Source organism: Dermacentor variabilis, chromosome 3 (assembly GCF_050947875.1).
Source record: "Dermacentor variabilis isolate Ectoservices chromosome 3, ASM5094787v1, whole genome shotgun sequence".
Classification (NCBI taxonomy): Eukaryota; Metazoa; Arthropoda; class Arachnida; order Ixodida; family Ixodidae; genus Dermacentor; species Dermacentor variabilis.
In genome coordinates this window covers 16073646-16087350 of record NC_134570.1, presented here as the reverse complement: position 1 = coordinate 16087350, position 13705 = coordinate 16073646, and the positions used below count along the sequence as shown (strand labels likewise).

The following is a 13705-nucleotide window of genomic DNA, read 5'->3' as shown; positions in this document are numbered from 1 at the left end:
TACACAGGGGGGGGGGGGGGGGGGGGGGGTTAACAACAAGATATTTCAAACACTATTTGGGGGGAAAGGCAATATAGAACACCATAGTATAGATAATCAAATACAACAAGGAAATTAAAAAAAAGATAACAAGGAAGAAATGCATACATTACGGAAAAAAAAAAACACACACTTGGTACAAAGCATGTAAGTGCACTTACAATGCATCAAAGACACAAAATTCTGTTTTTACTCGACAAGCGTAAAACTGCGCTTCAAATTACTTACAAATGAGTCATGATCATGCATAGAAGCAATATCTTTTGGCAGCCTGTTCCAGTGATAAATAGCAAGAAAGAGCGGTGATTGTCGAAGGAGATTCGTATGTGCAAACGTGGGACGCGCTTTGAAGGGATGGTCAAGGCGGGAGAAAATTCTTTGCGGGGGTTTGATATGGGATGCTGTAAAGGATGACGAGGTATGATACAATCTGCAGAAGTGGGAAAGCAGTGCTAACAGTCGTCATTTTTCTAGACAGGGTAGGATAGGATAGGTCGGGATACACTTTATTGCTCTAATTTACAGAGTCATTCAGCGGTCAGACCGAGTGCTTCCATCTTCTTCTTGTCGATGGTGACTCCCGTCTTGCAGGGCTGGCGCCCCTATTTCAGGGCACCACTGAGTGTGGCTGCTCGTCGGGCATGGTGTACCAGCCCCCGTTGGAGGCATGGGTTGCGGCTGGAGAGCACACTCTCCCACTGCTCCGCACTCGGATTTTCTATATTGTGGAATGATTTGTTTTTGCTGCATTCCCATGTGATATGATAAAGGGTGGGTTTTGCACCACACCATGGGCATATGTCCGTGTATTGGTTTGAGAACATTTTGCTTAGTATATGTAGATTTGGGAAGGTTCCTGTTTGCAGCTTCCACCAGCAAACTGCCTTTGTTGATTAAGCATGTTATGGGTGCGGGGAGTATTTCACCGTCGTTTCTCTATGATAATTTAGTATTTCGGAATACGTCGGGATCACTGTCATGAAGCCCTTAGGGTCTCCATTTAGGTCCGCTCGGTTCATACGCTGGCGAGCAGTCTTATCGGCCCTCTGGTTGCCCTCAATTTCAGTGTGTACCGGTATCCAGAAAATGTTGTGTCTAACTCTTCTTTCGTTTCGGCCAGCGTGGAGGAAGATTTGGAGCGCCTTTCGGCCAATTCTGCCAATGATGTAGTTACGGCATGCTTCCTTAAAATCCGTTAATATTGTAAGGGATTTGTTTGCGCGGTAACCCTCCACGGCCTATTTGATAGCCGTGATGCTGGATGTCATAGAGTAGGTTTTAGTGATGAAACGTGCTGCTTTATTTTGTAAAGATTCAAGCTTGTTTATTAGGTATGTCTGATTTGGATTCCGTATTATGGAAGTGTATTCAATCTATGAACGAACTAGAGTTACGTGAACTAATAGTTTAGTTGACTGATTTGCTAAATACAAATTTCGCCTAATGAATCCAAGTGTTTTATTTGCTTTCAAAATTATTTCATCAAGGTGATCATTCCATATAAGGCTTGAAGTTAAATGAACGCCCAAATATTTTAACGTAGACACATTCTCTATGCACATGTCCTTAAAATATGAACTTAAGTGAACGTTACTGGCTCTGGTAAATGTCATTGTTTGTGTTTTAGAAACATTTATTTCCATTTGCCATTGCTCGCACCAAAGTGAAATTTTGTTTAGGTCGGCCTGTAAAATATTAGTATCTTCAGAGGTGATAATTTGTCCGTAAAGAACGCAGTCATCTGCAAACAACTGAACTGTTGAGGTCAGGTTGTTACTGATGTCATTAATATAAATTAATAATAAAATTGGTCCACATGCGGAGCCCTGAGGAATGCCCTATTTAACTTGTGCTAAAGCGGGAAAACTGATCACTTACGGACACAAATTGGTAGCGATTCGTCAAAAAACTTGAGAACCAATTAACAATTTTACCACGTATGTTAAGCCGGCTAAGTTTCATCATTAAGCGAGAAAGGGGAACATTATCGAGTGCTTTCTTGAAGTCAATAAACATGGCGTCGATTTTTATGGCATCGTGAACAGTTTGATGAAGATCAGTTATAAGTTCAAATAATTGGGTTTCACAAGAGCGTCCTTGATGAAATCCATGCTGATTATTAGAAAAAAAATTATGTTCAGATAAATATTTCATAACTGCAAAAGATATGATATGCTCAAGTAATTTACCTGGAATACTAGTCAAGGATACAGCTCTATAGGTTGACGGCACTGATCGGTCACCTGATTTCTAAATGGGAGTGATACGACCGATCTTCCAGTCACCCGGTACAATTCCTGTATCTACTGATTGCTGGAAAAGGTTGGTTACAGGGGAGAGATATTATAGGCTTAATCATTTTAAGCATCTTTGTGCAGATGTCATCTGGACCTGGCGCTGAGTTATTCAAAAGTCGATCGATGGCCGATTCTATTCCCTCCGGTGTAATTATAAGGTCATTCATAGATGAGTTAATTGAAAGAAACGTAAGATCAGGTGGTATATTAGGTTTTCGTTTGTGAATACAGAGCTGAAAAACAAGTTTAATTCAGTCGCAGCTTCAGATGGTGAGAGTAGCACGCCATTATTAACAATTGGTATAGTGGATTGAGAAGAGTGTTTAGGGTTAATTACTTTCCAAAATTTTTTTGGATTTTGGAGTTGCAATTTAAACTGTTTTGAAATCTTTGAAAGCTGAACAAGACAGCTCAAAAACACAAGACACAGTAAAGCACTAGACACAGTAACCCCACAACCTTCGCATTTCACGAAACACGAAATGCGAATGCTGTGGGATTGTTCCTCACCTGTGGCAAGTTGTTTTTTCATGCACTTTCATTTCCATTAATTTATAATTTTTTTAATTCATTTATAAAGCACAAGTAATTTCCCCTATGTTGTTCTCGGTGTCAGTGTTTGTTGGTTTCTTATGATACGACTAATAAAAATCGGGCCCCTCGGTTAACCCCCTTTCTTCTAGTTTATTGCATAACGGGGGTCTCGAATCCAGCCACTTTGATGCCTTCATGTAGCATGTGTGGGTTTATTGACCGGTTGCCTTCAGCCAAAAAGATTGCGTTCTCGTGACGCCTGCGGCAGAAAGGATGTTCCACGTCCACCGCCAAGGTCTACGAGTGGTGGCACTGGCTAACACTCCCAGGGTTCTACTAGGCAACATAAATACCCAAGAAAGTGGATGGGGAAACAGCGCCGCAATAGCTCAATTGGTAGAGCATCCGTGCAAAATGCAAAGGTTGTAGGATCGTTCCCCACCTGCGGCAAGTTGTTTTTTCATCCACTTTCATTTTCATTAATTTATCATTTCTTTATTTCATTTATAAAGCACAAGTAATTTCTCCTATGTTGTTCTCGGTGTCAGTGTTTGTTGGTTTCTTATGATATCACTAATAAAAATCGAGCCCCTCGGTTAACCCCCTGTCTTCTCGTTTAAGACACAGTAAGGTAACACATGCGGTGCTGACTTACAAAACCATCAGGGATTGCAATATATAAGTGCTACTGAAGTAAACAAACAAGAGATATGAGAGAAGTAAACAATGACAGTACAAAAATATGTACATGGAAGTCAGCAGTGCATGCGTCTCAAAATGTGTCCTGTTCTTTCCCACTGTGCTGGTTCTCTTTCTAAAAATGAAAGAATAACTGTATGTACTGTATTATATGGTCCCCAAAGCCAGCTATGTAAGAAATAAATAAAAGCCCTTCCTGAGCCAATTATGGCAGTTTTTACTTGCGCTGTCACCATCATTAAAACCAGACGGCCAGAATAGATTAAATTTTTAAAAATTTTTCAGTACTTGCACTGTATCCACTAATGTGCCGCATATTAATTATCCTACAAGAACAAAATAGACTCGCAATATGCTTATAAAATGTCCAGCCATATCGGTTCGCTGTAAATCATTACTGGCAAAACGACAGAACGGAACTAATCACACTGCAACAAACTGGCTCCGCCAGCAGCCATCCAGATGTCTATAGTATTTAAATACCTTTTTTTTTTTCTAATGAACTAATCTTGCATCACAGGTCTAATCAGAAGTGCCCTAAGATTGATTTAATGTAACATAGTTCAGACACCATTATTTTTGCCTGAACTTGCAATTCTAAAGGGTTATGTGGGTGCGAATATGGTCTATTGTTGAGTAGCCTTTACGGAATCCTGCCTGGTCCTTTGGTTGACAGAAGTCTAAGGTGTTCCTGATTCTATTTGCGATTACCTTAGTAAATACTTTGTAGGCAACGGACAGTAAGCTGATCGGTCTATAATTTTTCAAGTCTTTGGCGTCCCCTTTCTTATGGATTAGGATTATGTTAGCGTTCTTCCAAGATTCCGGTACGCTCGAGGTTATGAGGCATTGCGTATACAGGGTGGCCAGTTTCTCTAGAACAATCTGACCACCATCCTTCAACAAATCTGCTGTTACCTGATCCTCCCCAGCTGCCTTCCCCCTTTGCATAGCTCCTAAGGCTTTCTTTACTTCTTCTGGCGTTACCTGTGGGATTTCGAATTCCTCTAGGCTATTCTCTCTTCCACTATCGTCGTGGGTGCCACTGGTACTGTATAAATCTCTATAGAACTCCTCAGCCACTTGAACTATCTCATCCATATTAGTAACGATATTGCCGGCTTTGTCTCTTAACGCACACATCTGATTCTTGCCTATTCCTAGTTTCTTCTTCACTGTTTTTAGGCTTCCTCCGTTCCTGTGAGCCTGTTCAATTCTATCCATATTATAGTTCCTGATGTCCGCTGTCTTACGCTTGTTGATTAACTTAGAAAGTTCTGCCAGTTCTATTCTAGCTGTAGGGTTAGAGGCTTTCATACATTGGCGTTTCTTGATCAGATCTTTCGTCTCCTGCGATAGCTTACTGGTTTCCTGTCTAACGGCGTTACCACCGACTTCTATTGCGCACTCCTTAATGGTGCCCATGAGATAGTCGTTCATTGCTTCAACACTAAGGTCCTCTTCCTGAGTTAAAGCCGAATACCTGTTCTGTAGCTTGATCCGGAATTCCTCTAGTTTCCCTCTTACCGCTAACTCATTGATTGGCTTCTTGTGTACCAGTTTCTTCCATTCCCTCCTCAAGTCTAGGCTAATTCGAGTTCTTACTATCCTATGGTCACTGCAGCGTACCTTGCCGAGCACGTCTGCATCTTGTATGATGCCAGGGTTCGAGCAGAGTATGAAGTCGATTTCATTTCTAGTCTCACCATTCGGGCTCCTCCACGTCCACTTTCGACTAACCCGCTTGCGAAAAAAGGTGTTCATTATCCGCATATTATTCTGTTCTGCAAACTCTACTAATAATTCTCCTCTGCTATTCCTAGAGCCTATGCCATATTCCCCCACTGACTTGTCTCCAGCCTGCTTCTTGCCTACCCTGGCATTGAAGTCGCCCATCAGTATAGTGTATTTTGTTTTGACTTTACCCATCGCCGATTCCACGTCTTCATAAAAGCTTTCGACTTCCTGGTCATCATGACTGCATGTAGGGGCATAGACTTGTACCACCTTCAATTTGTACCTCTTATTAAGTTTCACAACAAGACCTGCCACCCTCTCGTTAATGCTATAGAATTCCTGTATGTTACCAGCTATTTCCTTATTAATCAGGAATCCGACTCCTAGTTCTCGTCTCTCCGCTAAGCCCCGGTAACATAGTACATGCCCGCTTTTTAGCACTGTATATGCTTCTTTTGTCCTCCTAACCTCACTGAGCCCTATTATATCCCATTTACTACCCTCTAATTCCTCCAATAACACTGCTAGACTTGCCTCACTAGATAGCGTTCTAACGTTAAACGTTGCCAGGTTCAGATTCCAATGGCGGCCTATCAATCACACTATCAATCAAGTGATAGAGAAATGTGCAGAATATAACCAACCCTTATATATAGCTTTCATTGATTACGAGAAAGCGTTTGATTCAGTCGCAACCTCAGCAGTCATGGAGGCATTACGGAATCAGGGCGTAGATGAGCCATATGTAAAGATACTGGAAGATATCTATAGCGGCTCCACAGCCACCGTAGTCCTCCACAAAGAAAGCAACAGAATCCCTATAAAGAAAGGCGTCAGACAGGGAGATACGATATCTCCAATGCTATTCACAGCATGTTTACAGGAGGTATTCAGAGGCCTGGAGTGGGAAGAATTGGGGATAAAAGTTGATGGAGAATACCTTAGCAACTTGCCATTCGCTGATGATATTGCCTTGCTTAGTAACTCAGGAGACCAATTGCAATGCATGCTCACTGACCTGGAGAGGCAAAGCAGAAGGGTGGGTCTGAAAATTAATCTGCAGAAAACTAAAGTGTTGTTTAACAGGCTCGGAAGAGAACAGCAGTTTACGATAGGTAGCGAAGCACTGGAAGGGGTAAGGGAATACATCTACTTAGGGCAGGTAGTGACCACGGATCCGGATCATGAGACTGAAATAACCAGAAGAATAAGAATGGGCTGGGGTGCGTTTGGCAGGCATTCTCAAATCATGAACAGCAGGTTGCCACTATCCCTCAAAAGGAAAGTGTATAACAGCTGTGTGTTACCAGTACTCACATATGGGGCAGAAACCTGGAGGCTTACGAAAAGGGTTCTGCTGAAATTGAGGACGACGCAACGAGCTATGGAAAGAAGAATGATGGGTGTGACGTTAAGGGATAAGAAAAGAGCAGATTGGGTGAGGCAACAAACGCGGGTAAACGACATCTTAGTTGAAATCAAGAAAAAGAAATGGGCATGGGCCGGACATGTAATGAGGAGGGAAGATAACCGATGGTCACTAAGGGTTACGGACTGGATTCCAAGGGAAGGGATGCGTAGCAGGGGGCGGCAGAAAGTTAGGTGGGCGGATGACATTAGGACGTTTGCAGGGACAACATGGCCACAATTAGTACATGACCGGGGTAGTTGGAGAAGTATGGGAGAGGCCTTTGCCCTGCAGTGGGCGTAACTAGGCTGATGATGATGATGATGATGTGGGTGCACATAATTGGAGACAACGTCTTAAGGGGATAATGGGAGCGTCATTCGTTTACCAGTATATCTTGCCTTTAAGCACAAGATGACTGGACTGGTTTGCATTGCCAACCACCGGTGTAATCAGATGAGCGTACAGGAGGCAACGCGCTTGTCCAGGTAAGTTTAATATACAAGCTGAAATGAGAAGTGGGGAATCTTATCATTCCTCGACAGACAAAGGTGCGTTTGTCATTTTTCTTACAACGGTGTCAAATAGTTCATGGCACATAAGTTCAAGAAAAAGCTCATTTTCTGCTAATTTCAGGCATGCAGCCTCCAAGTAAATGAAACACTAAATTGGCTGCACATACTACTTAAGGCTAGAAATCTCATTTCCAGGTTATGTACCAAAATACTTAGTCAATGAAATTTTTTTTCTACAGATTCTATGCTCGATAAAGTTCTGATGCCAATAGTGCACTGTCCCATATTTTCCTTACATTTTTTTCAATAAAGTGTCTTTCTCTTTCCTTACCACGGCCACTCAACATAGGTCACAGGCCACCTACGAGCACTGCACCCCATTTTAACATGCGCAGCAATTTTTAACATGTGCAGAGATGTGCACCCAGTGATTGCAAAGATGGCAGGAATTCCGGTAGCTGAGCTCTGTGCAACTGACACCAATCTCATGATTCTGCTGCATCCTCAAATGATTGCTTAGACACTACTAACAGCAGCAGCGAGATGGAGACATTCAGACTGGGATACATAGCGCAAAAATTTCATTGGAAAAAGTTCGTTGATGCTGACATCAAGTGGCTGCAACTGGCCCGTCATGCTGCCTGGTATCACAGCGAGGTCTATGTTCGCTTGGGCGAGCGCAGCCTTCACATTGTCGGTCAAGTGCCCACGGTAAGAGTTGATGACAAGAGCGAGTTCTTTGTCAAAAGGGCTCTTGGACACCATTGCCACACAATCTTAACCCACTCTTCCACCGTCGCACCCGTCATCCACTCGTTCTCATTTGCCCGCACAATGGCATTTCTTGGGAAAGTTTCTCGAGCAGGCAGTGTGTTCCTTTTAAATATCATCTAAGGAGGGAGTTTATGTCCATTAGCTCTGCAGCATAGCATCACAGTTGCGCGCTGCTTCTCGTAGCCTGCAGAGCGCACCTTCACCTCCTTGGCACCCTTTTCATTCACAGTGCATGCCACTGGCATATCAAAATGCACAGCCGTCTGGTCGGTGTGCCGATTTGCCCAAGGTTGTAGCCTGCCGTTTCTCTCTTTCGCAGCACGAGCGCTGAAAAGCTATCAGCTTTTCTTCGAAATCCCTTGGCAGCATCTGGGTGATTGAAGTGCGACGTCGGAGGCTGAAGCCGAAGCTCTTCATGAATTTCTGAAGCCAGCCCTGGCTGGCTTTGAAATCCTTTGGCGTTAGGCCTCGCTCCCTCGCAATTTCCCTAGCTTTCGCATGGTGCACTTCTGTTGTCACTGGAACGGCAGCTGCTCTCTGCGTCCGAAGAAAGTCGGCCAAAACTGTCTCCACTTCGTGGTGGCGGCCTTTCTTTGGTCCGCTAAATGCCATCCTTGTTGCGGCGCACACAAAAAGCTGCTGTCGTTGTCCCCTCCAATGATGGACTTTTTTTCGTCGACGCCGAAGACCCGCCTGGCTTGAAGGTTCGATGATGCCTCTGTGGCTATCACAACTTTTCACTTGAAAGCGGCACTGCAGTGGCATCTCCTGCTTGGTGCCATTGCGATAACACCACGCCGCACACCGATATGGCCGACACGACACAAGTCAAAATGGTGACCTCGCTTGTGTACGGTTGGCTACTGGCACGGCTAGCAGCGGCTGCGATACTGACTTTTCTAAATGGCGCTAGCTATGCACCATATTTAGCAGTTTCAACAAAAAACTGGCGTGTTTTTTAAAATCCTCAAATCTAAGCCAACCCTACAGTTTGCAATATGATTATTTGAAAAAAAAAGAACTATCGGCCTAGATTTGAATACGGTATGTACACCTAACAATTTATACAAGCATATAAATGTACAAAAAAAAAAAAGAAAAAGAGTAATCACTTGAGTAATCATACAATGCATAACACAGTTAACAAGTTGTACAAACATGTAACTAAGAAAATAAGAAAAAGCAAAAAATGGTTCAAAGAATAGCCGTTTTCTTTGTAACAAAAAGGATGAAAACGAATGATTGGCCAGGCACTTATACTTTCCCAGATATCATTGCCACTTTCCAAATAGGTTAGCAATGCCTTTTGGAAAGACAATGATCCTGTTAGTGCGCCGACATTTGCTGGTAATTAATTCCATTCATTAATTGACAGCACAAGATGGGAGTTTTGGATCTTACGTGTTTGAACAAAGCTAGGCTTTAATATCTGATTGTGATCAGTTTGCTAGGAATAATAATGTGCCTGTTGAATGTGAGTCACAGCAAAGGGTGATTTGCTGTGATACAATGTATGAAGGAGTGATAAGCAGGTTTGTTTTCGTGCATGGCAAGCGATGGTATTTTAAACGTTTCTTTCAGGGCAGACACACTGTGATATTGCGAGTAACTGAACCTTGCCGCCTTGTTTTGTACCGATTCAAGCATGTGGGTAAAGTTATCGTCGTGAGCATCCTCACGACGATGATCGATGCATACTCCGGAGATGGCCTGATTGAAGAGACATGTGCTTGCAGTCTGGTTTCCCTATTTGCAAGCTATAAGCACCATTTAAGGAGAGCGTCTCTCTTCAGTGATTTACCAATGATGTATTCAACATGAGTATACCAACTTAAACCTGAGCTAATAAACACACCTAGGTACGAAGTCCTCAAGAAGGCGGGAAGTGTGTAGTTGAAATACTTGTCTCTAGTTTAGCTAACAGTAGTCTTGGCTATCTTATAGGCCTGTTAGGACATCTCCCAGTGTTCTAGGGAATTAGTTTTAGAGGCTTTTCTATAAGCTCTCTTCGTTTTATTAAGATGCTCTTTGACATTATGGGTAAAGCATAGGAGATTAATTCTTGAAGGGACTGTCAACTTAGGCATGCAGGAAGCTTCTATTGTTTTACACTTATCACAAAACATAGTGCAATTTTCTTTAGACGTGTGATTACAAAGCTATTTTCAAAGCCTGTTGTGGAAATAGCCATCAAATTAGTTATTCTACCTTTGTTGGCCCATGTATAGGTTAGTATTTGTTTGTTTATCTTTGTTCTTTCAGGACAAGGTAATGAGAATATACAATGCAAGGCATTATGGTTGCTTACTTTCTCCAAGACTTTACTTACCCTAAGGTTTGCCCACCATGGTGGCTTAGCAGCTATGGCATTGCACTGCTAAGCATGAGATCGCGGACTCGAATCCCGGCCACAGCGGCCGCATTTCGATGGGGACGAAATGTGAAAATGCCTGTGTACTGTGTACTGGGTGCACGTTGGCCAAATTGGCCAGGTGGCCAAATTTAATCTGGAGTCCCCCACTACAGCATGCGTCATAATCAGATCATGGTTTTGGCATGTAAAATTTTTTTACCACATGATTAGGATAGATTGAAAAGATAAAGTCGGGAATGTGTCCACCACACAGGGGCTTGAGAATAATCTGTCTGTGTTTAGTTGAGCAGGCGAATTAAGTGCAAAAAACACAGGCATTGTGAGTGGCCATTTGTGCTGTCGACAGACAACCTAAAACAATCAACAGAGGGGTAGTTATACAGTAAAACCTCGTTAAGCCGTACCCACTTAAACAGTAGTTCCATTTTAAAAGTAGTAAAGTGGAATCCCCGACTCAGCGGTCATTGAACATAATGCATTTTGTATCCGCATAAACCGTACCAGCTTGTTGCGTACGTATCGGTTAGAAAGTAGTTTTCACTTTTCGTCGTGCAATCACGGCGGTACGTCGTCCCCGTCGGGCGGCCCGGCAGAACAACAAGCCTCAGAGTTCCGAACGGCCTCCAAGCGCAAACGCAGAGGGCGCTTGGAAGAGTGAAGCATTCATCAATCTATCCATCTGAGAAGCCACATCAACGTCAACATCACATCGGCGCCGTGCCAGAGAGCGTTTTATATTTCCTACGAGAGAGCGTTGCGACGTCGTGCAAGCTAGAACTCTCGTCCTGCCGAAGCTTGGACAAAAACACCGCATGCTTAGCATTCAAGAAAAAATGGACATCGTTCATGCCATCGAACGTGGCATGAAGAAGTCGGTGCTGGCACGCGAAAGGGGTTTACCTTTAACTACGGTGTGTGGCATCTGGAATGCAAAGGAAAAGTTGTTCGGCAGTGCTGCTGCAACCGCGAAAAGATGTCGTATACAAGGTTCGACTTTTCCTGATGTGGAGGAGACGCTGGTGAACTGGTTAAAAGCAGCGCGGTCGAAAAACATGCCTGTTAGCGGATCCCTCCTTGTGGAGAAGGCCCTGGTTTTCGCTTCGCAGATGAACTACGATGACTTCGTATGCAGCAATGGCTGGCTGGCGAGGCACGGCGTAAACACAAGAATCGTTTCAGGAGAAGGTGCCGCTGGCGACATGGATGGGGCAGAACAATGGCAAAATGGTCAGCTGAGGCACATCCTGACCGACTACGCGCCCGACGATATCTTCAACATAGATGAGTCGGCCCTATTCTTCAAGCTGCTGCCAAACAGGACACTTGCGTTTAAAGGTGAAACATGAATAAAGGGAAAATCAGACATCCACCCGTTCGTAGCAATTGCTACAAAGGAAACCCATACGGGTTCCTCGGAAGAAAGGCCTCATAGTTGAAGAAAAATTCGTCCTGGTCCGGGACTCGAACCCGGGACCACCGCCTTTCCGGGGCAACCGCTCCACCATCTGAGCTAACCAGGCGGCTAGCAGATGGCAGGGCGAAGTCAAATTTGTCGACAACACGAAGCAAAGGCAAGAGTTTGACGTAGAAGTTCTGCGGAAACCCGCTAGGTGGAGAGAAGTAATGAATAAAGGGAAAATCAGACATCCACCCGTTCGTAGCAATTGCTACAAAGGAAACCCATACGGGTTCCTCGGAAGAAAGGCCTCATAGTTGAAGAAAAATTCGTCCTGGTCCGGGACTCGAACCCGGGACCACCGCCTTTCCGGGGCAGCCGCTCCACCATCTGAGCTAACCAGGCGGCTAGCAGATGGCAGGGCGAAGTCGAATTTGTCGACAACACGAAGCAAAGGCAAGAGTTTGACGTAGTAGTTCTGCGGAAACCCGCTAGGCGGAGAGAAGTAATGAATAAAGGGAAAATCAGACATCCACCCGTTCGTAGCAATTGCAATTGCTACGAACGGGTGGATGTCTGATTTTCCCTTTATTCATTACTTCTCTCCACCTAGCGGGTTTCCGCAGAACTACTACGTCAGGATGTCTGATTTTCCCTTTATTCATTACTTCTCTCCACCTAGCGGGTTTCCGCAGAACTACTACGTCAAAGGTGAAACATACACTGGCGGCAAGCATGCCAAGGACAGGATTTCGGTTGCGTTCGGTGTGAACATGTCGGCAACTGAAAAACTTCTACTTTTTGTGATTGGGAAGTTGGCCAAGCCGAGATGTTTTAAAGACGCCCGACTGCCGTCAGGAGTTGTCTACCGCAGCAATACGAAAGCGTAGATGACTTCGAAACTTCTTGAAGAGTACATGCGCCTCATTGACCGCCGTTTCGCGGCAAAAAACAGAAAAGTTTAATCTTGGATAACGCCTTGGTGCATGTTGCGCTTGATAACCTTGCGGCTGTAAAATTGGTGTTTCTGCCTTCTAACACCACAGCGATTGCACAACCCTTGGACCACGGTGTCATTCGGGCTGTGAAACAGCTCTACAAAAAGAATCTGCAGCGCAGAATTCTTCTGGCCTTTGAGTGTGGCAAGGTTTTTTAAATTGACCTGCTGGGTGCAATTCGCCTGCTCGAATACTCATGGCGCCATGTTGAATCGGCGACTGTGCAGAACTGCTTCAAGCGCGCTGGCTTCACGGTGTGTACGGGTGACGCAGAGGATGCCAGCGACGCCGTCGACCAGTCTTCTGACGCCGTCGACCAGGCTTGCGAAACACTGCTAGCTGAAGTGCTGGAGCGGCACGGTGTTACACAAGGCATTTCCTTCATCGACTTCAGGAACATCGACAGCGAAGTTCAGACTTCTCCGGATATGTCCGACGCAGCTATAGTTGCCTCTGCTGCCGAAGTGTCACGTAACGACAGCGATGAGGAAGACACCCACAGTGACAGCATGGGCAATCCAGGCCCGGCAGTGGCAGAAGCTGCACGTCATGTCAGCCTCATGCGGGTGTTTACCGAGAAGAGGGGGCTGGCGGAAAAGCTGGCTCGCAGCTTAAGTGAGTTTGAGGCGGCTGTCGTCGCTTTTAGACCGCCACGACATCAAACAAAGATCAGACTTTTGTCTCCCGAACTGAATAAATAGTGTACGTTTTTTGCCCTTTCATTGCACTCTCTCTGAGCTCCATTTCCGTCAGGTAAGTGGGCGATCTCACGCTATTTCGGTTAAGCAGTACTACCGTTTAGTACGTACCTTTTCTGAGCTCCAGTCAACTACGGTTTAACAAGGTTTCACTGTAGTGCCTAAACAGGATGACAACTGCATTGGGAAATGCACCATATATTGAATCAATGGACTCATTAAAAGGATCAATGAAT

At 44.4% G+C, this 13705-nt stretch overlaps 1 protein-coding gene across 4 annotated transcripts in view; it reads right to left on the bottom strand.

Moving 5' to 3' along the window:
- Positions 1-13705, bottom strand: part of melt (ventricular zone expressed PH domain-containing protein melted) — a 125530-nt gene that overhangs the window by 80306 nt on the left and 31519 nt on the right. The window lies entirely within an intron of this gene.